The sequence below is a fragment of the Symphalangus syndactylus genome, chromosome 20 (genome assembly GCF_028878055.3).
Source record: "Symphalangus syndactylus isolate Jambi chromosome 20, NHGRI_mSymSyn1-v2.1_pri, whole genome shotgun sequence".
Taxonomy (NCBI): domain Eukaryota; kingdom Metazoa; phylum Chordata; class Mammalia; order Primates; family Hylobatidae; genus Symphalangus; species Symphalangus syndactylus.
Genome location: NC_072442.2, coordinates 40851355 through 40874135, shown reverse-complemented (window position 1 = coordinate 40874135; position 22781 = coordinate 40851355). Strand labels below are relative to the sequence as shown.

The following is a 22781-nucleotide window of genomic DNA, read 5'->3' as shown; positions in this document are numbered from 1 at the left end:
TATCCATATGAGGACAAGAGGATGTTTCAAATCCATTTTGGGTATAGGTTATACATAAATACATATGCATGTATTTATGTATGAAAAATACATATATGAAAGACAAAAGAAGACAGACAAAAAGAAACATGGCCAATCAAAAGCACAATGAGGCTGGGGGCGGTGGCTCACACCTGTAATCCCACCACTTTGGGAGGCTGAGGCAGGTAGATCACCTAAGTCAGGAGTTCAAGACCAGCCTGGCCAACATGGCAAAATCCTGTCTCTACTAAAAATACGAAAGTCAGCCGGGTGCGGTGGCTCACACCTATAATCCCAGCACTTTGGGAGGCTGAGGCAGGTGGCTCACCTGAGGTCAGGAGTTTGAGACCAGCCTGACCAACATGGTGAAACCCCATCTCTACTAAAAAATACAAAAATCTACTAAAAAAGTAGCTGGGCATGGTGGCGGGTGCCTGTAATCCCAGCTACTTGGGAGGCTGAGGCAGGAGAATTGCTTGAACCAGGGAGGCAGAGGTTGCAGTGAGCTGAGACCACACCATTGCACTCCAGCATGGGTAACAGAGCAAGACTCCATCTCAAAAAAAAAAAAAAAACCACAAATACAAAAGTTATCCAGGCGTTGTGCACATGCCTGTAATCCCAGCTACTCAGGAGGCTGATGCACGAGAATTGCTTGAACCTGGGAGGCAGTGAGCAGAGATTGCACCACTGCACTTCAGCCTGGGCAACAGAGTGAGACTCCATCTCAAAAAAAAAAAAAAAAAAGCACAATGAGATACCACTTCATACCCACTAGGCTAGCTCTAATAAGAAAGACAGATAATAACAAGTACTGGCGACAATGTGGAGAAATTGTAATCCTCATATATTGCTGACGGGAATGTAAAATAGAATAGCTGTTTTGGAAAACAGTTTGGCAGTTCCTCAAAAGGTTAAACACAGCGGTAGCATATGACCCAGCAATTCTACTCCTAGGTATCTACCGAAGAGATATGACAATGTAAGTCCACAGAAAGACTTACACATGAACATTCACAGCAGCGTTATTCCTAATAGTCAAAAAGTGGAACCAACCCAAAAGTCCATCAACTGACGAATAAATAAAATGTTGTATGTCCCTACAATGGAATGTTATTCTGCCAAAAAAAGAATGAAGTACTGATACTACGATATGGATATTCCTTGAAAACATTATACCAGTTACAAAGACCATATATTGTAGGATTCCATTTATATGAAATATCCAGGATAGGCACATTTATAGAGACAGAAAGCAGACTTGTGGTTACCAGGAGCTGGGGTGTGGATTTGAGGAAGATGGGAAGTGACTGTTGCTGGGTATGGGGGCTCTTCTTGGGGTGATGAAAATGTTCTAAAATTGATTGTGGTGGTAATTGCACAACTCTGAATATACTAAAACCACTGAATTGTACACTGTAATGGGTAAATTTTATGGTATGTGAATTATATCTCAATAAAGCTGTTTTAAAAAGAAGAGGAAAGAAAGAAAAGAAACAGGGCCACAGAGACTCAAAATAACGACTGTCCCTTTCCAACACCCCCTATACCTTGCCACTCCACCCCAAGCTCAGGCTACACTAGGTTCCAAGCTCTGAACTCCAGACTCTAGCCTCAAACCTGGAGTCCAGGTGACAAGCGCATGGCCAGCATTTGGTTGAAGACCAGGCCTGGGAAGGGGGAGTTCCTGCCAAGGCCACTGTGGATGAGGCCAGGAATTCTGGCCCAGCTGAGCCAGCCAGCCTGTGTGGAACTGAGGGAGAGAGGGCAGGAGGGGACAGGTACTGGGCTAGGGAGGGGAGGCTGCCCCAGGAGTAAAGCCTGGACCTTGCTAATGACCACGATTTTTACTGTTACTCATTATGACAATCATAGGGCCTCTCTCCTCACTCCTGAATAAAGAGCCCCCTTCCTACCCCAGGCCCCTGCCCAATTGCCTCCTAGGCTGAGAGGGCTGATGTCAGAGGAACAGGGGCCCCACCCACTGGACCAGCTGCTGCCCTGGTCCCCTCCCAACTCCTGTGGGGCCCCACACAACGGGAACTGGAGCTGGGGGAGCCATGCAAGGGAAGAAGGGGCTGGCGGAACCTCATCAGTTCCTACAGTTGGACCCTCACACACAAATACACATACAAACTCACGCATGCAGGTCTACAGAAAACATCTGGGTGGGCAAGAGCGCGCCTGCAGCCCCGGCCTGTGTGTGTGCAGGCATGCACGTGAGGAGAGGGAACCTGGAGATACCATCTCTCCACACCTGGGCTCCACCACACAATGAACACAGCTCAGAAACTGCATGCATGGGCCCCAGTACACAGCTCCCCAAAGACACAACCATAGCCCCACAGTCTCCCAAACTGTACATTCTCTGGACCTCACACAGCCAGGGTGGCCCTTGTACCTGCTGCTTCTGCCAGAAGATGCTCTGAGGTCCTCCCTGTGGGCCCAGCCCATGCACCAGGTCCACAAATACTCAGGTGAATTCACATCCACAGAGGCCTGCCTCTCTCAAGGTGAGGCCCAAGGGGCAGCTAACCCAAAGTGAGGCCTCCGTAACCCAGGCTGAGGCCCAAAAAGCCATCACTCCAGATCCCAGGCATCCTGACCCAGCCTTTGGGGGTTAGGAGGCCAGTTTAGTCAATCCAGCCTGGACCCTCTGGAACCCACCCTTGCTCCCAGAGAAGAGAAAACCATAGCCAACTCAACTCTGCCCCGAAGGAGTTTGAAATTGAATCAAACTTCAATCCCCATTACCCCCACCTCACCCCCAGCCCACCACCCACACACACTACAGGGCAAGACTGGAAGACCTCCCCAGACCCCTATCAGAGCCTCCAAAAAGCCTAACCCAGCTCTGCCTGCAAATTTCAGTGCAAATTTACTCAGCTCCCTGGGGAGGGCCTTGAGCTGCAGGAGGGGCTAAAGGTCACAGAAATAGGCTAAGGGCCAGAAAGATCAGAGAATAGGGATGGGCAAGGGCAGGGATGACCAGGGTGGGCCTGAAAGGGCACAGACTCTGCCTCAGAAGGTCCTTCAGAAGCTATGACCCTCAGAGAGACACCTGGGCCCCAGCCCCCTACACCCCAGGGGTGGAGAAGGCCTCGGCAGAGAATCGAAACCAGTACCAAAGAGAGGGAAAACAAACTACCCACATCCAACCTCCACCCTATGCCAGCCACCTCCACTGCCCAGGGGCACCCTCCCCTGAGAGAGAGAAAACCACAGGTCCACACCTCCAATATACCAAGCCTAGCCTAAACACAGCAGAAAAAGGGGTAGGGGGCTGGAGCACCTGCAACCAGCCCCACACCCCTGCCCACTGGGGCCGCTGTCACCCTCAGAAGGTGCCAGGATCCCTTCTCCAGCATCAGCGTCCCTAGCTGCCCATGCGTTACACCCCAGAGTCACACACCTAGACAAAAAGGTGAGAGCTTTCTGAGCCACGAAGATGGGAGAAAGAACCAGAAGTCAGAAGGGTCAAATCTCAGCTCTGCCACTCTGGGTGACCTTACGCAAGTCACTTAACCTCTCTAAGCGTCTGTTTACTTGCCTGTGAACTGCCTACCTCAACAACGAGCTGTGTGATTTCAGACCGGAAGTCCTGGAAAGCACCCAGACCAGAGCTTGGCACAGGGGAGGCCCGGGCAACTGGAGCCCTCCATCCCCACGCCTCTTGCCACCACCTTGGTGCCCCTCAGCAGTCGGCCTGCTTTCCCTTGCCTCACCCCACCCAGGGCAACATCTGTTGACAGGGCCAGGAGGGAGAATTACCCATTTCCCAGGGTCTGCTTCCCTCAGACAGAGGAGAGGGATGTGGGGAAAGGGATCGGGGTGTGGGTGGAGGCGTGACCACAACCCATTCCCAAATTCCCTTCTTTCATTTCACAAAGCAAAAAAGGGAAACCTTTGGATTTAGGGAGGGGAGAAGGGGAAGAGAAATAGACCATTTCCTCCCCTATACTCGGGACAGAAGAGCAGGGGACCCCAAACCCAGCCGGGCCTGGCCCCAGCCTCCCTTCTTCATTCGTTCTCTCTGTTCTCCTGTCTCCCCCAAAACAATGGTTCCCAAGAAATAGAGGTCAGGCAGTCTCAGAGGGGCTGAGAGAAAGGGAAAAGGATTGGGGAGCTTAAAAGAAGGGGAGACTGGGGGTTTCCTAAGCATTCTAGACAGTTAGTGAATCATATGCAAATGACACCCAGAGCTCAAGCTCAACTTGGGCAGGAGGGACTCTAGCCCTGGCAGAAACAAGGCCCTGCCGCCTTTGGACCCCTATCCCGCCAGGAGCTAGCCAAGCAGGGCAGAACAAAGTAGATTCTAAACTAGAATCATTTATAAACTTTCCAGGAAAACACACTCCCACACATACAAAGCCACAACCTCTCCCCTCCCCAGTGCCCCTCATATCTGCAGACAGGGGTTGGGGAGCAGCGATGAGTACTCCCCGCTTTTTCAAGGGTCCCCTCTGACCAAGGCTCTCACCCCTCTCCTCCCTGGCAAGCCTACAATCCGGCCACTCGGGTCCTCTCTTTCCTGTCTGTTCACCAGGGTCTGGGCTGCAGGAAGCCAGGTTAGCCCAGCCTCTTTTTATTTATTTACTTATTTATTTATTTATTTATTTATTTATTTTTGAGATGGAGTCTCACCCTGTCACCAGGATGGAGTGCAATGGCGCAATCTCGGCTCACTGCAACCTCCGCCTCCCGGGTTCAAGCAATTCTCCTGCCTCATCCTCCCGAGTAGCTGGGGTTACAGGCACCTGCCACCACGCCCAGCCAGCCCAGCCTCATTTTAAAAGAGGCTACCCTAGGAAGGCTGGAGAAGGATCACCTGAGGGTGGCTGGGATAGCTGAAGGGTGCCTCTTCCCCACCAACCCCACAGAACCCCGGGCCAGCCTTGCTAGAGCTAGGACTGGTTTGAAAATCTGCCCTAGTCGGTGCAGGCCATAAACATGTCCTCCTGGGAGTCAGGGGAAGGAGGAAGCCTAGTGTCTCACTTCCGGGTGCTACCACTGCCCATTGCCTCAAGACACAGTGCCTTGTCCCAAAAGAATAGGTCCAATGTCTCCACAGCTTGTACTCCACTCAGCCCAGGGTTTTTCCCCAGCTACACAGAGCTGCAGGACCCCCACACGCCATAATCTCACCAGTGACTGGATACCAGGCAGAAAGGGTGACTGGACAACCCAAGCCCTGGGCAGTCCAGGTTCTAGGAGGAGGAAGTGGGGGTCTCTGCTGGTCAGGGCTGTGCTCCCAACTCCTCCATCCCCAGAGGCCATACCCCAGATCCCCCTGGGGACATGCTCAGGACCTCTGAAGCTCAGGGTGTCTGAGAGGTCCACCTAGAACCAGAACTGAAGCCTCCCTACTCCAAGCAACGAGTAGGTGAAAGGGCAGGGGGTAATTCAGGCCTCAACAAGAGGGACCAACCCACAGGGAAGGAAAAAAAAAAATGGGAAGAGGAAGAGATGAGCCTGCTGAGGCCACAGCCAGACCACAGAAATGTGTGGACCATACACAAACAGTTCTGTTGGGTGAGGGACCAAAGGGGCACAGACAAAAGGGGACCCCCTAGCTTGGAAACCACCGACCTCATATCCAGCCTGGCACGGGGCTTTCCCCACCCTCACCTTGGCAGCTGTCCCCCTCACCACTACCTCCCCTCCACGCTACCAAGCAGGAAGCACAGCTGTCTCACAATGGGGGGACAGCTTACAGAGAAACAGGCAGGGCCAGGGTAGGGAGATACGCTGCAGCAGCCCTCACCCCTCCCCTCAGCTCAGCCCAACCCTGTGTATGCCGTATTCTGAGTCCCAGGGCAAACTGCCAGCAGGACTAGATGGTACCAGCCCCCTCTCAGCATCCCACCCTGGGGACCCACGCTGCAGGGAATCCAGGAATACACCCCCTCCCAAGTCCTGCCTCAGGATATCCTTTTGGCTCTGACCCCAGACCAGGCCTGAGTCAGACTGTGCCCTGCCCCATACCCCCCTCCGACCCATTGACCGCCCCCAGCAACTTCCTACTCCACACCCGCCTACTCAGTTGGGGCTAGAACTAGGGGGAATCTCTTCCCCTCACCATCCCCAGCTGAACAGGGAAGCCCATAGCGGGGTAGGGGTAATAGGTCACAGATCCCCATGGCCTTCTCCTTAGAGAAGAGGGCCTGCCGGACAAGGGAGAAGCGGGCGCAGGCTGTGTGTGCAGGGGAAGGCATAGTCTGCACAGCCCCCACCTCCCCAGCCCCAAACACATGCAACCTGGGACCCTGCCCCATAGCCCCTTGACATTCCAGCCTGGAGTCCAGGAAGTCACAGAAACTCCCTGGGGAAAGCAGTTTCCATCAGAACACAGGATGGGAGCAGGCTCCAGAACTGTATATTAGGATAGATAGAGAGCACAGAGGTTCCCTGAATGGGCATCTCTATGAGCGAGAGGAACCCCGGCCAAAGGGGACAAGGTTTGCAAAATCAGTCAGACTCACAAAGTCACAGCCACAGTCAGGCACAGCCAGATGCGGTCACTGTCTCCCCAGCACTCAGTCTGAGTAGGTGGCAGTGACTCCTCCCCACAGACAGAAGTCTGGGGGGTCCTGGGGAATCTGGGGCATCAGAGACCACACACACTCAGCCTGAAAGGACCCCCTAGTTAAGTCCCCCAAGTACCCCCCCAGCCTGGTGAGGAGGGGTAGCTCCTTCCCCACAAGAACCAGGGGTAGTGCCCACGGCAGACATCACCATGGCAACCAACAACAAACATCCCGGGAACCACAGTGGGACAGGAAGTGACAGCCACGTGACAGGAAGACATTTTTTTTCTTAGTGTGTGTGTGGGGGGGGTAATGAAGATTGTTTGCAGCCCCTGGGGAATCAGCTGTCCCCCAGGTTTCTCCTACCTGGAGCTGGAGGGAAGGGGGACCACTAGGAAGGGGGCCAACCTGCCCCTTGCTCTGCACAGTGGGTCACAGGACTGACAGGGCTCTCCCTCTCTGCCTGCCACTCATGGGTCCCCCCCTTAACCCCCCTCTTTTCCACTTCCTGCCGTGACTGGAGATCAGAGAACTCCCCACCGCAGCTTCCCCTTCTCAAGTCTCGATTCCTGGGCTGAAGGTTTCACTGTGGGGCGAGGGACAGAGGGAAGGAGGGCTGAGGACCTGCGGTAGGACCCAGGGGACAGAGGCTCCGGGGGGAGGGCCAGGATAAAGCCACTCCAAGGTAGGTGTGTACACACAGACACACAGCGAGTGGGTCACGGTGACACCGCCTGCGGGGTACAGTGACACATGGAGACTGCCTGACCTCAAGTAACTCTGTGGGGAGAGGGAAGAGCCAGAGGACCCAGCCCCAGCGTGCCCCACTCTTGCCCTGTCCTGAGCCTCCAGGTTCATCTCCGGCATCTACTGGCCTCCAGGCAAGCAGGGTCCCAATTGTGCCTAGCCCCTGCCACCTCTCCCCTGCCACCTCTCCCCTGCCACTTCTCCCCTGCCTTTTGTGCTGAGGAATCCCCCTCACTGCTCCAAGGTGCCTGCCCAGACGAGGGCACCTTGGCTGAAGGTGGGGGAATGGAACCTCCCTCCACCCGCCTCCCCTTCTCTGCAGATGTCCCAGGCTATATTTAGCCCAAACCGGGCGGCCAGCCAGACCCAGACTCCCCACTGGCCCAGAGCTGAGCTCCCAGTTTTTAGGCAATTAAAACATTAACAGAGAACCACCCCCATCTACACACCCCCAGCCCTGCCAGGGCAGCACAGCTCTGAAAACTTGAAGGAGGGCAGCCCAGCTCTGCAGCCAGGGATGGGGGTGGGGGTCATCGGGCAGGACAGGGGCATCATCCATAAGATCAGGTTGACACTTGGAGTGGCGAAGAGGAAGGCTTTCCTTGTTCCGCCAGAAGGGAAAGGCATATCCAGCTGGGGGGGGTAGAGTTGCCTAGCTGCACAAATTACACCTGTCATTCTGCAGCCCCCTCCCTAGCAAGCTCCAGTTATAGGGCTGGGGTTGGCAACAGGTGCGGGCCAGCCTGGCAGCAGCCTAATCCCCCCACTGGCTCCCCAGGCTGACAGTGGTGCCTGGAGGTCCAGCAGGGGCCCTTTGGGGCAGGATGCTAAGTATAAGGAGGTGTCACTGGCCAAAGGGGTGGACAGCCCATGGCCCTTCCATAAGAGCTGGCCCCTGGCCCTCATGATGTGTGCTGGAGGGTCTAGGGAAGCCAGGGAAAATGTAGTTCCATAGCACCTATTTCATTTCCCCATGATGCCAGGTGGGCGGGCTAGAGTGTGGGAGGTCTGTCTGCCTGCCTCTTCCTCCTCCTCCTCCTCTCCAAATTCCTGGAACAGGCAAGGGAGGCTCCAGTTGTGGGGAGAGAGGGAGAGCAAGCAGGCGGTCCCAGCTAGGGGGGAGCGAGGGGAGGGCGGGACTGGAGCGGGAGGCAAGATCCAGACGAAGCAAGAGACACCCACACCCGAGACACCCACACCCGAGCCAGACTGGGGACAGACACACCAACGCTGACACATTCTCACACTAGGCCAGGTCCCCACATGCTGCCCACCCTGCGGGGACACCCAGACACCCTCAGCCAATCCTGCCAATTCCCAGAATACTCCCTGGACACACATGGAGATCCAGGCCCTGCCCCCCACCGCGCATCCCCCCACAAACCGTGTGGGCTCCAGACAGCAGCCAGAGGGTGGAGAGGGGAGTAGAGGGAGGAAAGACAGCAGGCGTCAGAGAGAATGTTCAGCCAAACCCCTGGGAGCCGGGGTATCAGTTGCCATACTCCTTTCCCAAAACCTAGTAAGTCAAGACAACCCTGGTCATCTTGCCAGGGGCCCTGCCAGCTTCCCACACTCCCAAAACTACCGACACAAGATGGGTGTGGGTACTGAGCAAGCGAAGATTACCCCGCTTATTTGTCGCAGGACAGGATTACCATCCCCAGATGCCTATCACCCAGATCCCAGGCAGTGCTCCCAAATATTAATAGACCCCACAGAGGTCAAAACATACCTACCCCTCCAGCCTAGCCTAAGTCCTGTCCTGCCCATGCTTCCAAGAGGACTGGAAACTGGGCATTGGGGTTTGTATTTTGGGACAGGCCCCACCCTCACATCACACGGTTCTGAGGACCATCCCACCTGAGACTGGAGTCTGAGCAAGAAGTGGCCTGGGAGGAAAGGTCCCAGAGGGCAGAGTCAGCTTCCAAGACTAAATGTTTAGGGGAACGGGCACTCATTACCTGGGGTCTGGGTGGATGTCCCCAAAACAGACCTGAGGGGCCACTCAATGTCCTCTCCCCCATACTTAGATGGGGTGGCAGGAACCACGTCATGGCATGTGTGGGTGACTGTGCCCAGCGGGGGAGGCACATGGGCGATCAGGATGGGGCTGCCCACAGCTGGCTTCCTGCCAGGCTGCCTCAAGGTTGGGAGTAGGAAGGGGACTAAAAAGGTGTCCCAGGGTGGCAGCCGGGGCATTTAGGGTCAGACTGAAGGGATAGAGATTTAGGGGCTATAAGAAGGAGGAGGTGGCCAGGATTAAGCCATTCCAACCCCAGGATCTTCTCAGAACTGCCACTGCATCTGTGCCACCATCACCAGTCTGATGGTGAAACCCCTACAGTGACACCTCATGTACACTCAATCACACCCTCAAAATCCTTGCAAATCCAAGATCCTCAGCTCCCAAGAGGCTACTCCAGTCTGACCCTCCTGACCTCTCTTTCAGGACACCACACGGTCCAGACTCCCAGGCAGTACTGATGTCCCAGCTCCCTCCAGCATACCATCTTTCACAGCCACAAACTCCCTGACTCCACAACCACCCCCTCTTCTTCCTCCAGGAAGAAGCATCATACAACCAACTCCAAATATTTTTTCTCTTGTTCCTTCCCCCAGCCTCATCTCCACCCACCCCCTGCCGCCCCCTCTAGGGGAAGCCCCAAGGCTCCAAGCCACCCCCACTCCAACCTGGGGCTTCCCCGGCACAGCCTCTTCATCCAGCCCTGTAGGAGAGTTTGGGGCCTGAGGTCCAATTTCCTAGCAAGACCTGGAAGGTCCTTACAGAACCACTTCCCCCAAAGCAATCTTGCCCTATGAAGACTGCAGCCAGGGAAGGGTATAAGAGACATCCCAGAATGTCCTGGCCAGGAAACTGAGAGGGAGTGTCAGGGGCAGAAGTGATCCTTGGGGTAAGCAGCAGGGGGTGGGGGGGGGGTCGGGGGGTGTTCTCAGAAACAATCCTCTCCAAGAATATCTACATACACATATGTGCACACAGCCATCAGACAGAAGGCAACCTGGTTACAGAAGACAGAGCCAGAGAGGGCAGGAGGTACCCTTCCAGGCCATCACACTGGGCATCTGATCCAAGACAGGATGGAGGGTGCGGAAACATCTCCAAGGCTGGGGAGCTCTTCTGTCTGGTTTCCGGGTTAGTTGGTCCCCATCCCCACCCTAGCACACTGGAGGCCTGTCTTTCGAAAGGAGCAGCCTGACAATAGGGCAGTGCCCAGAGAGGAGACGAGGGGACATAGCCAAGCTCATTTCCCAGCCGTCCCCCCAACCCCCCAACAGGCTCACACACACATCTGGCCAGCAGCTTCCAAGCCTCGTGGGTGGCACCAGGTCCCAGACACCCTCAGCAGAGCAAAGTCGACAAGTCAGTCTATTCCGTCTTCCCCTCACCCCAAAAAGTTCCCACACCCCATGGTGGCACAAGACCCAGGAACACCCCTACACACATACTGCATTGGCTCCCGCACCCAATTCTGACGGTTCCCCTCACTCCACGGGGAACACCAGCTGAACGGGCCCCGCCCCCGGCCAGCTCCCTCTGGTGGGAGTGGGCCCCCTGGCTGATTCTCCCCAAACCACAGGGCAGCTCAGATAACAGGAGGGAAAAAGAGAGGGGGCTAGTCCGTTGAGCATCCGATCTCTCCCCAAACAGGTTTGAAAGTCTTTTTGTTTTGCTTGTTATTAAAGAGAAAAAGAACAGAAGTTCCCAGCGGCGGTTCTGCAACAGCTCGAGCGCGGGGGACACGCGCAGCAGACGGCCCCAGACGCCTCAAGGCTGCGCGCGAAGACACGGCGCAGGCAGACACACAGACGGGGCTCCCCCACCCTGGACACGGCGGCAGCGAGTTGGGAAGCCCAGGAAACCCCGGGTTCCCGTCGGAGGCCTCCTGGTACCCAGTCCCCTCCTGCAGCGCCAATCTGGGGCAGGACATGGGGCCCCGACGCCTGCAAGAACCAGGGGCTCCCCAAAATCCCCGGGGGAGGAATTACCTCGCAGCGGGGGACGCAACCCGTTCGGGGTGCCCGCGAGCACAGCGTCTGCCCTAACCCGGCGCCCTGGTGCTGCTCGGCATCAGGGTGCGGGGTCCCGGGAGAGGAGCCGTCCGGGGGGCCGCGGCTCAGGGGCGCGGGGCGACGGCAGCGGCCATAGCGAGTCACGTGCGGAGGCTGAAACTTTACCCGGAGCCCCAGACTGAAGGGGCGGAGGGTACGGTGCAGAGGTGGGGGGAGGCCCTCTCCCTCAGGCCCGCCCCTGCCCGCCCACCGACCAATCACCAGTCAGGGGCGGATCTACATGCTCACGCCCGCCCCCGCCTCTCCTTAATAGAACCCGGGAAGGGCGATTCTTAAAGGAGCCGCTCCTAGTTGAAGACTGGACCGTGGAATCCGGGAGAATCCCTCCCTCAGACCCAGAACCGAAGATTCAGAGCGAGAAGGGGGTAAGGTTCTGCGGAAAGAATGAAAATAGCGCTCAGTGGAGAAGACCGCGGCGTGTGGTATCCTACACTCCTTTCCCCCCAACCACACACACACCCACACCTAAACCTGAGAAGTGAGGCGGCGGCGTAATATGGAAGTGAGTGCGGTGACTCCTGCCCTAGCTGTCAAGCCCCTGAATCCTATCATTATAATCCTCTTCTAGGGACCAGCTGGAACTGAGAGCTGTGTGACCTTGACCAAGTCACTTCCCTTCCCTGGATCTTAATTACCTCAGCTGCAAGAAAAAGAAAAAAAAAAAAGGAGTCCAGGAGTAGATCTCCCGCAAGTACATCTCTTCTTTCCCCAAACACCTCTCCAGCTCCAGTGGATCCTAGGAACTCTGGCTCAACCCACCCTCCCAGCCCCCTTAAAGTACTTTTCTCCTCAAAGGGCAAGACTTTTGGATCTTCCAGTAGGGGCGCCCAGGAGCACCCCTCCGTGCTCAAAGACTCAAGACTCAAGCTTCTCTCTCCCGAACAAGTCTGGAGAAGCCAGGAAAGCTCTTGTTCATGTTCCAGCTGGACAGGATCTGAATCACCCTCCATCTGAGAGACCCCCAGTCCCCAGTACAGTCATGACCCCCCTCCCAGCCTGCTGCTCTGTTTGGGAGGATCCTGTCCCCGTCGCTAGCAGTCCACTGGCGGGCTTAAGGGAAAGCAGAATTGCTTAGAATACTCCCCTCTCGCCCTGTTCCCAGGCAGAGAAGTGGCCACAAGTGCCCCCACAGAACTTCCCACTGGAAGGGGAAGTGCTGCATTCCCAGGCCTCCAGCCCAGTGAGGAGACTCTCAGCCTGACCCGGTGGCAGAGCTCTCAGACCCACTGGTCCGACGGACCCCGCTTTACAGACGAGGAAAGAGAGTCCAAGAGCAGGCACTGGGTTTTGTACACGGTCGCACCGGTTGCAGAGCCGGGTCTAGAACTGAAGTATCTGATTGTCCCTGGCTTTAGCCCAAGAGCCGTGGTAAGGTAGGACAAGCCAGGATGGCGAGACGCTTTGCCCTGAGGGCCGGCGCACGGGAAACTGCCCCAGCAGTGCTGGGCCGCGCTTCCCCAGGCCCATTCCCGCCCGCTGGGCCAGAGCTGTCTCCCGCTCCCGTCTGGATTTCCGTCCGCCGGTGCGAACCTCCCGCCCAGCCCCTCCCGCCCTGTCCTGTCCAGATTCATCCGCAAACATGCGCTCAGCCGGCAGGAATGCGCCAATGGCTCCCAGATGTGGACGCCACCGCTTAACCCCTTACCCCCCAGCCGCGCTCCCCCAAGGGCCTTCCAGCCTGAGCCCCGCCAACAGCAGGGAGCTCTGCCCAGGTGAGAACCAGCCCAGGACTGGAGTCAGCGCCAGCCCACCCCCAGTGCCCACAGACACCTCCCAACCTAGATCCTACCGGTCTTCTTTCCTTGAGGCTAGAGGGGAAGGCTCATGGACACAAGAATGCAAGCGTGCATGCATACAGCTACACTTCCTCCCAAGTGGGACGACCTTCAGGTACACCTGCCATCATAGGGTCAGGCATCCTGGTACAAATGCATTTCCACGTGCACATTCAGGGCAGGGATGTGTACACCCCCGACGCATGTATGCACATCCACGCATGAACAAGTACATTCAAACACATTTGTGCACAGACAAGGGCATGAAGCAGAGGGTGGGGCACACTTCTGCACAGACATAGAAGTAGCCCCATGTGTGGATGAGGGAAGAAATTCATACACACAAACCCACCCCCCGCAGGGGTCAGACACTCAAACAAGACCAGCACCCGTGTGTACAAACACATAGCATGCACATCTTTGGGGCTTTTCTTTCCTGTCCAGGGCAACCAGTACCACCTGTCCAAGGCCCAGCCCTACCCAAGCTTGACTGCAGAAGGCAGGAGAGGTCCCCAGGTGGGGGACCAGGAGTCTTCAATCTGCAGCAACAGCTGAACTCCAGCTGTGCTGGGCTCATAACAGGGCTTCCACCACCCCCTCCCACCAGGGACCCTGATGCAGGAGGAGAGAAGGGTACCCAGGGAGCAGCAGGAAACTAGCAGAGAGAGAAAAGCCACAGGCTCGGGGCGCCTCACTCTTTAGGAAGGACACTCCTTGGGGCCTACTGTTTCCCTGCACACAGGAGATAGGCTGGGGGAGGAGTCTGAGCCCCATCCCCCTTCAAACTAGAGGAAGTGAAGGAAGAGAGTCCGGACAGGTACCAGGGCCAGTGGCAGTTCTCAGTAGTCAAAAGAGATAAAATATAGCTCTGAGACACCCTAGGAGGGCCCACACTTCTAGTACAACAAGGCTGTCTTCTCACAGCCTGTGGAAACTCCTGAAGAACAGCATTAAGTGACAGTCCGAAGAGAGGATGAGAAGCAATTGGCCCTCCAAGACCATGGTGCGGGAGTTTGTTGGAACCAGCTCCAGCTGACTCTTCTTCCCCTCCCAAGCCTCCTAGCTCATCCCAGAAGGAGCTCCTCCTACAATTACCTTAATAGGCCCACTCCATTTGATTCTCACAGTCCTGAAGGGGCAGGCTCCTGTTGCCTTTGTACAGATGAGAAAACTGAGGCTCAGAAAGAAAATTGCCTTCCTCAACATCATACAGCTTGTCAATGGCAGGGCTGGGATTCAAACCCAGGCCAGGTATGGTGGCTCACACCTTTAATTCTAGCACTTTGGGAGGCCAAGTGGGACTCCAGGAGTTGCTTGACTCCAGGAGTTCAAGATCTGTCTGGGCAATATAGCAAGACCCTGTCTCTTTTTTGTTAAAATAAATAAATATATATATATGTGTGTGTGTGTATATATATATGCATATATATATAACCCAATCAATGTTCCCTCCTCAACTCTCTCCTCCCCTACTTACTCCAAATCAAACATATACCACTCCACTCTGCCCTGCTCCCTCTTCCTTCACCCCTTAGTGGATCACAAGGGGGAAGCGCCCTCCTTGCCTGGCTCTGCAGGTTTATGGGTGGGGCCAGGACATGCCAGAGAGAGATCAGAGAAGACACTGGGGGCTGCACACATAGCCCTCCACCCCCACCACAAGCATGGTGCCCACCTGCCTAGCAGGCATGGCTGGGTGACTCAGCTGCATCCGGGGGAGATGCCAGGGCAGTGACTCACCTACCAAGAAGAGCTGAGCCTGGCACCTTGCCAGCCCCAGGACAGAAGTGACTTAGTCACCACCAAGACTGTGATGCCCAGCAGGCACGGCCCAAGGATTGGAGACAGGGGCAGACTGTCCCTCCATGGTTACATGCGCCCCCTGGCGAAGAATGGGCCTCAGCATTCTGGGGCCAGCAATGTCTGTGCCAGCCCCTGCCCCACCACTGCCCACCCCACCACGCCAAGCCCTGCTCCAGTGCCAACAAGTTTTGTGAGACCCCTGGGCTGCCCTGCCCCCACTGCAGCCTGCCCATCACTCACCACCCACTCTCCCACCTGCCCCACCTCCTCTTGCCACCCAAGTTGTACCCAGGCTGTGAGTCTCCTTTAACATGTCCTGGCAGCACTCCCTGCCTCCACAGCCCCTCTCATCCTCTCCCCCCATACACACATGCACTCATACACACTTCTGCCAGCCTTGCTTCTGCCAGCAGCTGCTGAAGTTGTTGAGCAGGAGGGAAATTGGGAGGGTGGGGTGCAGGGATTGAGTTACCAGAGCTGATGGGGTGGGCTGTCACCCAATCCCTTCCCCAGCTAGTCCCCACCCCCACCCACCCCTCCACCCGCCATATCCTTCACCCACCTGCCTCCCTCCCTACCTCTGGCTGGCAGCCTACTGCCCTTTAAGCCCCTCCACCCAAGCTAGAAAATAAATGTTCAAGAGTATTTGTCATGCTAAGACCAGCCCAGTATATGAGAGAGATACAATGAGACAGACGAACAGAAAGAATAATTCCTGTGCTCAGTGCTCTGGCTACAACCACTAAATATGTGTATGTTGGCCGGGCGCGGTGGCTCACGCTTGTAATCCCAGCACTTTGGGAGGCCGAGGCGGGCGGATCACGAGGTCAGGAGATCGAGACCACGGTGAAACCCCGTCTCTACTAAAAATACAAAAAATTAGCCGGGCGTGGTGGCGGGCGCCTGTAGTCCCAGCTACTCGGAGAGGCTGAGGCAGGAGAATGGCGTGAACCCGGGAGGCGGAGCTTGCAGTGAGCCGAGATTGCGCCACTGCACTCCAGCCTGGGCGACAGAGCTAGACTCCGTCTCAAAAAAAAAAAAAAAAAAAAAAAATGTGTATGTTGAGCCAGAAGGGGACTGAGCAACTCCACAAGTCCCAGAAGAGTTGGTGGGGCCCAAGGGGAGTTGACAGGCTAAACAGCCTCAATCCATTTGCACTATTGATTTCTCACACACCGCAATAGGCCTGATGGGGGGCATGATAAATCAGCCCCCAAGAGACACAGAAACTGAGAGAAGGGAAGGGGCTCCTGCACCACAATTGGTGGTGCACTATGACTTGCTTGGTGCATTGGGGGTGGGCAGCAGAGGAATAGGAGATGTTGAGTGGCATGAGGCAGGGTAGGGGACAGGGTGTTGGATTAAGGCCTGTCTGGAACACCTCCTTCTAGCTGGGTCTGAATTAATTTGAAGGAAGAAGGTGGGAGACAGATGCACCACGTGTGGCTACACAGGCAGGGCCCTGAACAACCCCTGGGGGTGCCATTCACATCATAGTCTATGGAATGGTTCCCCCTGCAGCTGTGCAACATGGTGGCCTGTGGGGAGATCCTGAGGCAGAAGACAGAAAGCAGACTGAATTCTGAGGGACCAAAATTCTCCATTGAGTTTTCTCCCCATACACACCCCAACTTGCCCCAACTTTCCCTGCCTCCAGGCCTCAGAGGGGGCCTCCTTCTGACTAGCGATCAGAAGCCAGTAGAAATCTCCCCACTCCTCAGCCCTGCTCCCTTCTTTCGTTGGGGAGATTGGCAAACAACCACCATGACCCACAGGTCCTGGGCAGGGCAGGAGGTGGGCTCACGAAGGGCTCTGGGGAGTCTGGACATCCCTTCTGTAAGGTGTCTCCTAGCCCCACAGCTTACCAGCCTGTGAGCCTACTGGAGCCTGTCCAGCACCTCCATTCACACCAGTGGCCACAGGCCACCCAGACAAACCCAACTCTGACCTCCTTCCAGCCTGGACACAGACTCTGTCCACATGGAGACTTATAAACAAACCAAGTCGAGATTTTCAGAGACCCTGCACAAACAAGCAGATGGGAAAATGGACCAGGTGTGCCTGGCTCATGGTCCTCTTTGCTGCAGTAGGGGAGGGAAGCACACTGAGGTGTGGCGAGGAACCATGACAACAGAAAAATGGTGCAAAGGGAGGGCCTGGGTTCAGGTCTCAACACAGCCAATGACTGATTGAGTGTTCTCTCTAGGCCTCAGTTTCCTTCTCTGCAAGGGGAAGGGATTGCCTAGGTAGCCTCTAAAACCCCTTCCAGCTCTGAGTCCAGCTGGATAAAGAAAACCCTGAAGGGTGCCAGGACTCTTCCACCCAGTCCAGCCCGGCCCATCTACCTGGGTCAGGCCCCTCTGGGTAAGGTCCTGCCCCTGCTCCCCATGCCTCCTTTCTCTGTCTTTTGCCCCTCTGACCCTTCCTCACTCCTCTGCCTGCCTGCTTACCCTCACCTTGGCCAGCCCCTCTGCCTGCCCCGTGCTTTTCTGCACGTCCCTCCTGCCAGGGGACTGACCAACTAAAAATAGTCCCTGCAGCCTTTCTCGCCCACAGCTGCCCAAAGAGCAGGAAATGAGGGGGGCAGGGAGGCCCATGCCCTGCCTTACCCCCACTAACTCCCAGGTCAGAATCATGTCCAGCACTCCAGCCTGGGGCTAGTGCCAACTTGGCCATCCTGGGGGCATCCCACACCCCTTCCCTAGGGGGAGGCCTGCCCATAAGTGCCTGCAATCACAGAGCTGCCCCTACCCTGCGGGAGGAGGAGAAAGGAGGCAAGCGGTCTAGAGGGAAACCTTCCCAATTTCTGACAAATCAGTGCCAACCACATTGTGGGCACCCAGAGGGCAGGGCCTGGCTCCACTGACTGGTCTTTTGAGGGCAGAAGGAATTGGCTTGGGGAAGTTTGTGACAGTCTCCTTCATCCTGGCCCAACTGGAGGGAAGACAAAATAGTGCCCCAGCCTCAATTATGTTAGTCCCTTGCTCCCCAAAACCAGGGATTTCGATAGCCACCCCCAGATATCATGGGGAAAAAGGCTAAAAAATGAGAGCAGGAGATGTAGGCTTCTGTAAAGACAGAAGCCTGGAGGCAAGAATAGGCCATGCCTGCCAGGCTGGGCATGTGCTGCCCCCAAGCTGAGTCAGAGGCTAGGAGGGAGAAGCTGGGATGCTACAGTGCCAGAGGCTACTGTGCCCCCACCCCTGTCCCACCTGGGATTCCTGACACCTCCCAGCCCTAGGGGAAAGCCCTCCCCACACAGGAGGAAGGAAACCAGCTAAGCGACTCTCTGGAGCCCTGCAGGGGAGCCCTGCACCACAGGCAGGCGGGAAACCCAGGAGTCCTGGCACCCAGCCCAGAGAGAGTGAAATACCTTGGAGGGGAGGAAACAGCCCAGATTGAGGCAGACATGTGGCACCCCCAGAAGTTCCCAGATGTGACCTACAAGCAGGTACTGGCCAAAGAAGCTAGATGAGGCAAAGTGAACACATTTCTGAACAAGAAGAGAGAAGAAAGTGGGGCTATGGGAATGGGGTGGTGGGGGTCAGCCTGGCTCATCGCTGTCCCTTCCTCCTTGTCAGAGTCAGAGACACTGACATTAAGGTCATCAAATATCAACCAGGTCCTGAGGACCTTGGTGTGTTTCCTCCTCTCCTAGTCTCCAGACCCCAGCCTGTTCATTCCTGAGCTTCCTCTGGCACCCCTTCCTTGGGGTCAAGCCAAGTAAGAAATCAGCAGGCCCAAGGTGGTGCTTGGGAGGCCGGGGCAGTGCCAGGGGCAGTCCTCATACCATCCTCCCACTGGCTTCCCTCCCGCCTGCTCTTAGCCGCCACACATATCTCAGCTGTCGAATCCGATTAGGTCTCCTGCCCAGTGAGCCGGACAAGGAGGCCACTGGGCAGGGGAGAGAGAGACAAGGACGCCAAGCAGGGATGGCAGAAGGAAGGTGGAGACATGGCTCAGGGGAGCAAGTAGGGGGCCCCAGAGGAAGAAATGCCTGGTGGAGAGATCTGTACTCTGTGACCACAGGTGCTCTGGTAACAGCTACAACCTGCATTAGGGGAATTCTGCAGTAACCGGGGCAATAGCCCTGCCTAGTTCCTCCATCCCCCAGATGGGCAAAGGATGGGGGAAGAAAACTAAAGGCAGAGAGATTGACCTAGATTTAGGAAGAGGATTCCATCCTAGATCCCCCCAGCCATTACTACCGTTTGCAGTGAGCTTTACGATACATTATCTGTGTGGTTTTAGTGGCAATGTCCCTGCTTGCTACTAATCGCCATTTTTACAAATGAAGAAACTGAGGCTTAGCGAAGGGGAAGACCTATATAAGCACACATAGTTAAGTAGCCAGGCTAAGTCTCCAGTTCAGACCTCTGATTCCCAGTCCACTGCTCACAGTCAGAATCTCTAATTTCCTTGTTGGATCAAGACCAGAACGAAGTCTGAAGCCACTCCATTATCCACCCTGTCCTCCAAAACCAACCTTTAGGGGACCCGGGGAGCCATGGAAGAATGCAGAGCACACCCCACACCTAGACAGAGGTACCAGATGGGGACATGCCACCCACTCCTATCATACACTGAGAGCTAGAGGAGTTCCCTCCGTGTGACCAGTCTCTTCTCTCACTCCCCTCCCCAGTCTACTACCCCCAGAAGCAAGACACACACTCACACATGGTAAATCAGACAAGGTGTACACCCTTCCTGTAAACCCACCAAACCAGAATGACATGCCCTAGATCTTCAGAGAGCAGGGCCTGTCTGCCCACCACCGGAGAGAAAAATAAGCCACTGTAAACAGTAGGTGCCATCTAGCCCTCTCCCAGAGAGCCTGTAGCAGGGCAGAAGCTTGGGGACCTTGTAGCTCTAGAGAAACACCAGGAGCCCGAGATTCTGAAAGCCAGGGAGCTCAGGGAGCTGGCAAGGCTGGGTGACCTCCTCAATCTGGTCCACACCCCCTTCCCTAGCCATCTGGACTGAGCCTGTTCTGGCCTGGGCCACACTCTGGTATCCTTCCCCTTCAATGCATGCAGCCACCTCTATCCAAAGCTTCTAGATCTTATAACCACATTGTCTCTACACACACACACACACACACACACACACACACACACACACACACACAGGGGTGGGGTGGAGGCTTCTGCAGTAGGTGTTGAGATGTTGACAGGGATGGGGGCTCTAAGCTGAAAGAACTTTCCTAGAGGAAAAGCTCACCAAAATGCTCACAACCTCCACTACCCTCTAGCAAAGGCTTTAGCCACCCAAGTGTGAGATGAACCTGGAAGGGGACATTAGTTCCCCTACAAGGTGTGTAGGGAGTAGGGGCAAAGTCCTGAGCTCTTTGGGTGAGGAAGCAAGAAAGAAATCCCTCGGGAAAGCTCAGGTCCCTCTCTGGCTCTCTCCTCTCTCTGTTACCTCAGCACTTGCCACTTCTCTAGTCTAGGTGAGGTGGGGGAAGGGGTATTAGGCAATACTGCAAAGGAGGGTGCAAGGGCGTGGGGCCTGGGCAGACCTTCCCCCTACTCCCCACTCTTAGCTAGAGAACGGGAACTGCCTCAGGAGAAATGCAGGAAGGGTGCTGGAGGGTGCAGAGGGTTCCGAGCTTTCAGACACCCCACTGTTCCCAGGCTCCCACCTCCTAGGACTACAGTGAGCGACGGGAGAGGAGGGATGGGGAAAGCCAGAACTGGCGAGAAGGAAACGGCTAGATCAGAAGCAGATGCCGGGGTCAAAGGCGGCCAAAGAAGAATTGGGAAGGGGTGTGCATGGTCCTACCTGCTCAGGTGTGTGCTGGCAGGGGGGCGATGGGGTTCCCAGGAGAACCGGGGAAGCCCTCTCAGCTCGATTCAGGATTCCCCCCTGCTTCTGGGTTAGGCTGCTGCAAGAGGCACGGGTTCCCGTTGGGTCCTAAAGCCCACCCGCCAAGCAGAAGGCTCTCCTCGCCCTCTTCCACCAGCCCCGACTGGGTCAGCGGGCGCAGAGCGGAGGACTGATGGGGGAGAAATAACCCACTGGAAGAAAGATGGGCGTCTGGTCATCGGCTGGGGACAGGAACAGTTCCCTGTCTCAAATACACAGCATATGGATAACTCGAGGATAGGATGACCTGAAACAGGAGAAAACAGACATTTCTTCCTGCCTGCCCTGAGCAGATGGATTTAGGTTTTGGTGCTGGAGGTGGGGTTAAGATCTCTTTCCCTGCCACTGCTGCTAAGGCATTCAGCTAGAGATTTTGGAAAGGGAGCATTCATTCTGGTTGGGCGCTCACTTCTGTCCTCTTCCTCATGGACTGCAGGAGTCCCTTCATCCCTCCCAATTATTCCCAAGTGCCTAGGAGGCCATCAAGGGTGAAAAAACAGATTTTCAGCATGTAAAAAGTGCAGGCTCACTTAGATGGCAGCTGGAAACAGGAGAAACATGTAGGACCAATATATGTGTATCTGGGAATGTGTGGGGTCTGCAAATATACATATATAGGCAACAGTATAAACAGGTGCGGTTAGGGAAGGAGAAAAAAACAAAAAAGGACTTTGGGTTACATCTGTTACTGGAAATGGTAATTGTCAGTGGAAGAACAGGATGTAGAACCTAGAGGTCAACTAGTGCCCCTACCCAGCCCTCAGTAATGTCCCGAATCTTTATAAACAAGTTAAAGAGAGAATATTTTCCTAGATACCATTCAGGATAAATATACGGGCAGAGGGACCTCAATACAACAGATCAACTTCAAGGTCACTGATTCAGTTTAGTATAGCCAGTCTTCTCAGTAGCTCAAAAGGGAGAATTCAGGTTTGGTGGACTAGATGGGCAAGAGAAAGGTGGATAAGAATTCTGAAGTTGTGGATTGAGAACATTTTGCAAGGAGAGTTGCACATATCTCTAGCAGCAGAGCAGGGAAAATGTCATTAGGGGAAGGGCCAGAGGAAGTCAGGGACAGACTTGAGGGGAGAGGGCATGGCCTCTCTCTGGAAGGGAAGACACCAGCAATGCCTCCACCTCTTTCTGTCTTGCAGGAAGAACTGAGTAAAGGAGCTGGACTAAGGATGGAAGGCCCCAGGGTGGAGTCCATGGGGTGAGCTTAGGTCAAACCTTTCACCCTAATGTGCCCCAGTTCTCTCCCAGCTGTTAAACACGGCTTCGTTCTTCCCAGGCAGTTAATGAGTGTTTACAAAAGGGTTTGGAGATCCTCAGATCTCAGCTGGGCCACCACTACAGTTATAAAGTTCAATAAGAGCTGAGTGTTATTTGGGGAGGAGGAGTAGGGGAAGAAGGAAACAGACTACTCTCTTATAAACTAAGGATAAAACTAAGCTCAGAGAGAAGCACAAGCCTAGCTGCCATAGGATATCCTTGTGCCCATGGATGGAGGTCACCCCACCCCCCACCAACCACCACCAAAGGCTGGCCTCCAGCTAGCTGTAGGCAGAACCCAGACTAGCAGCTGGTCTTCATTAACTCCAGCTTTTTCACCCCCCACTGTGAACCCACAGCTTCTACAGGCCTAGGCTAGAGGGGGCTGCCCTAGCCCAACCTTGCAGCTGACACTGGGGTGGGGGGCACTGCACCAAAGGCCAAGTTACCAGCTGAAAAGAAAGTCAAAGCAAGAATCCTTTTTCCCATTGGGAGCAAGGAGAAAGCAGTGTAGGGGTGAGAGGGTGGAGGTGGGGGAATTTAGGGCAAACAGCAAGCAGTGAAGTCAGCTGGATTGAGGCCCAGAAACCCCCACACCCTGGGGCCAAGTCTTACTCTAGCTTTGCTTTCAGCTTAAGTCTTGGCGAGGCCCCAAATTAGGGAAGGCCCTGGTTGCCCC

At 55.3% G+C, this 22781-nt stretch overlaps 1 protein-coding gene across 5 annotated transcripts in view; it reads right to left on the bottom strand.

Annotated features, from left to right (window-relative positions):
* Window positions 1–20854, bottom strand: part of RARA (retinoic acid receptor alpha) — a 48837-nt gene extending 27983 nt beyond the window's left edge. Inside the window, exon 1 of one of the 5 annotated variants that reach the window (XM_055256558.2) lies at window positions 20747–20854. The gene's annotated coding sequence lies outside the window, so the exon portion shown is untranslated. Of the gene's footprint in view, window positions 1–6503; window positions 6772–11303; window positions 11549–20746 lie in introns of those variants that run through there. The other 4 variants (XM_055256556.2, XM_055256561.2, XM_063628947.1 and 1 more) reach the window with 4 other exon arrangements.
* Between the last annotated feature and the right edge of the window lie 1927 nt (window positions 20855–22781).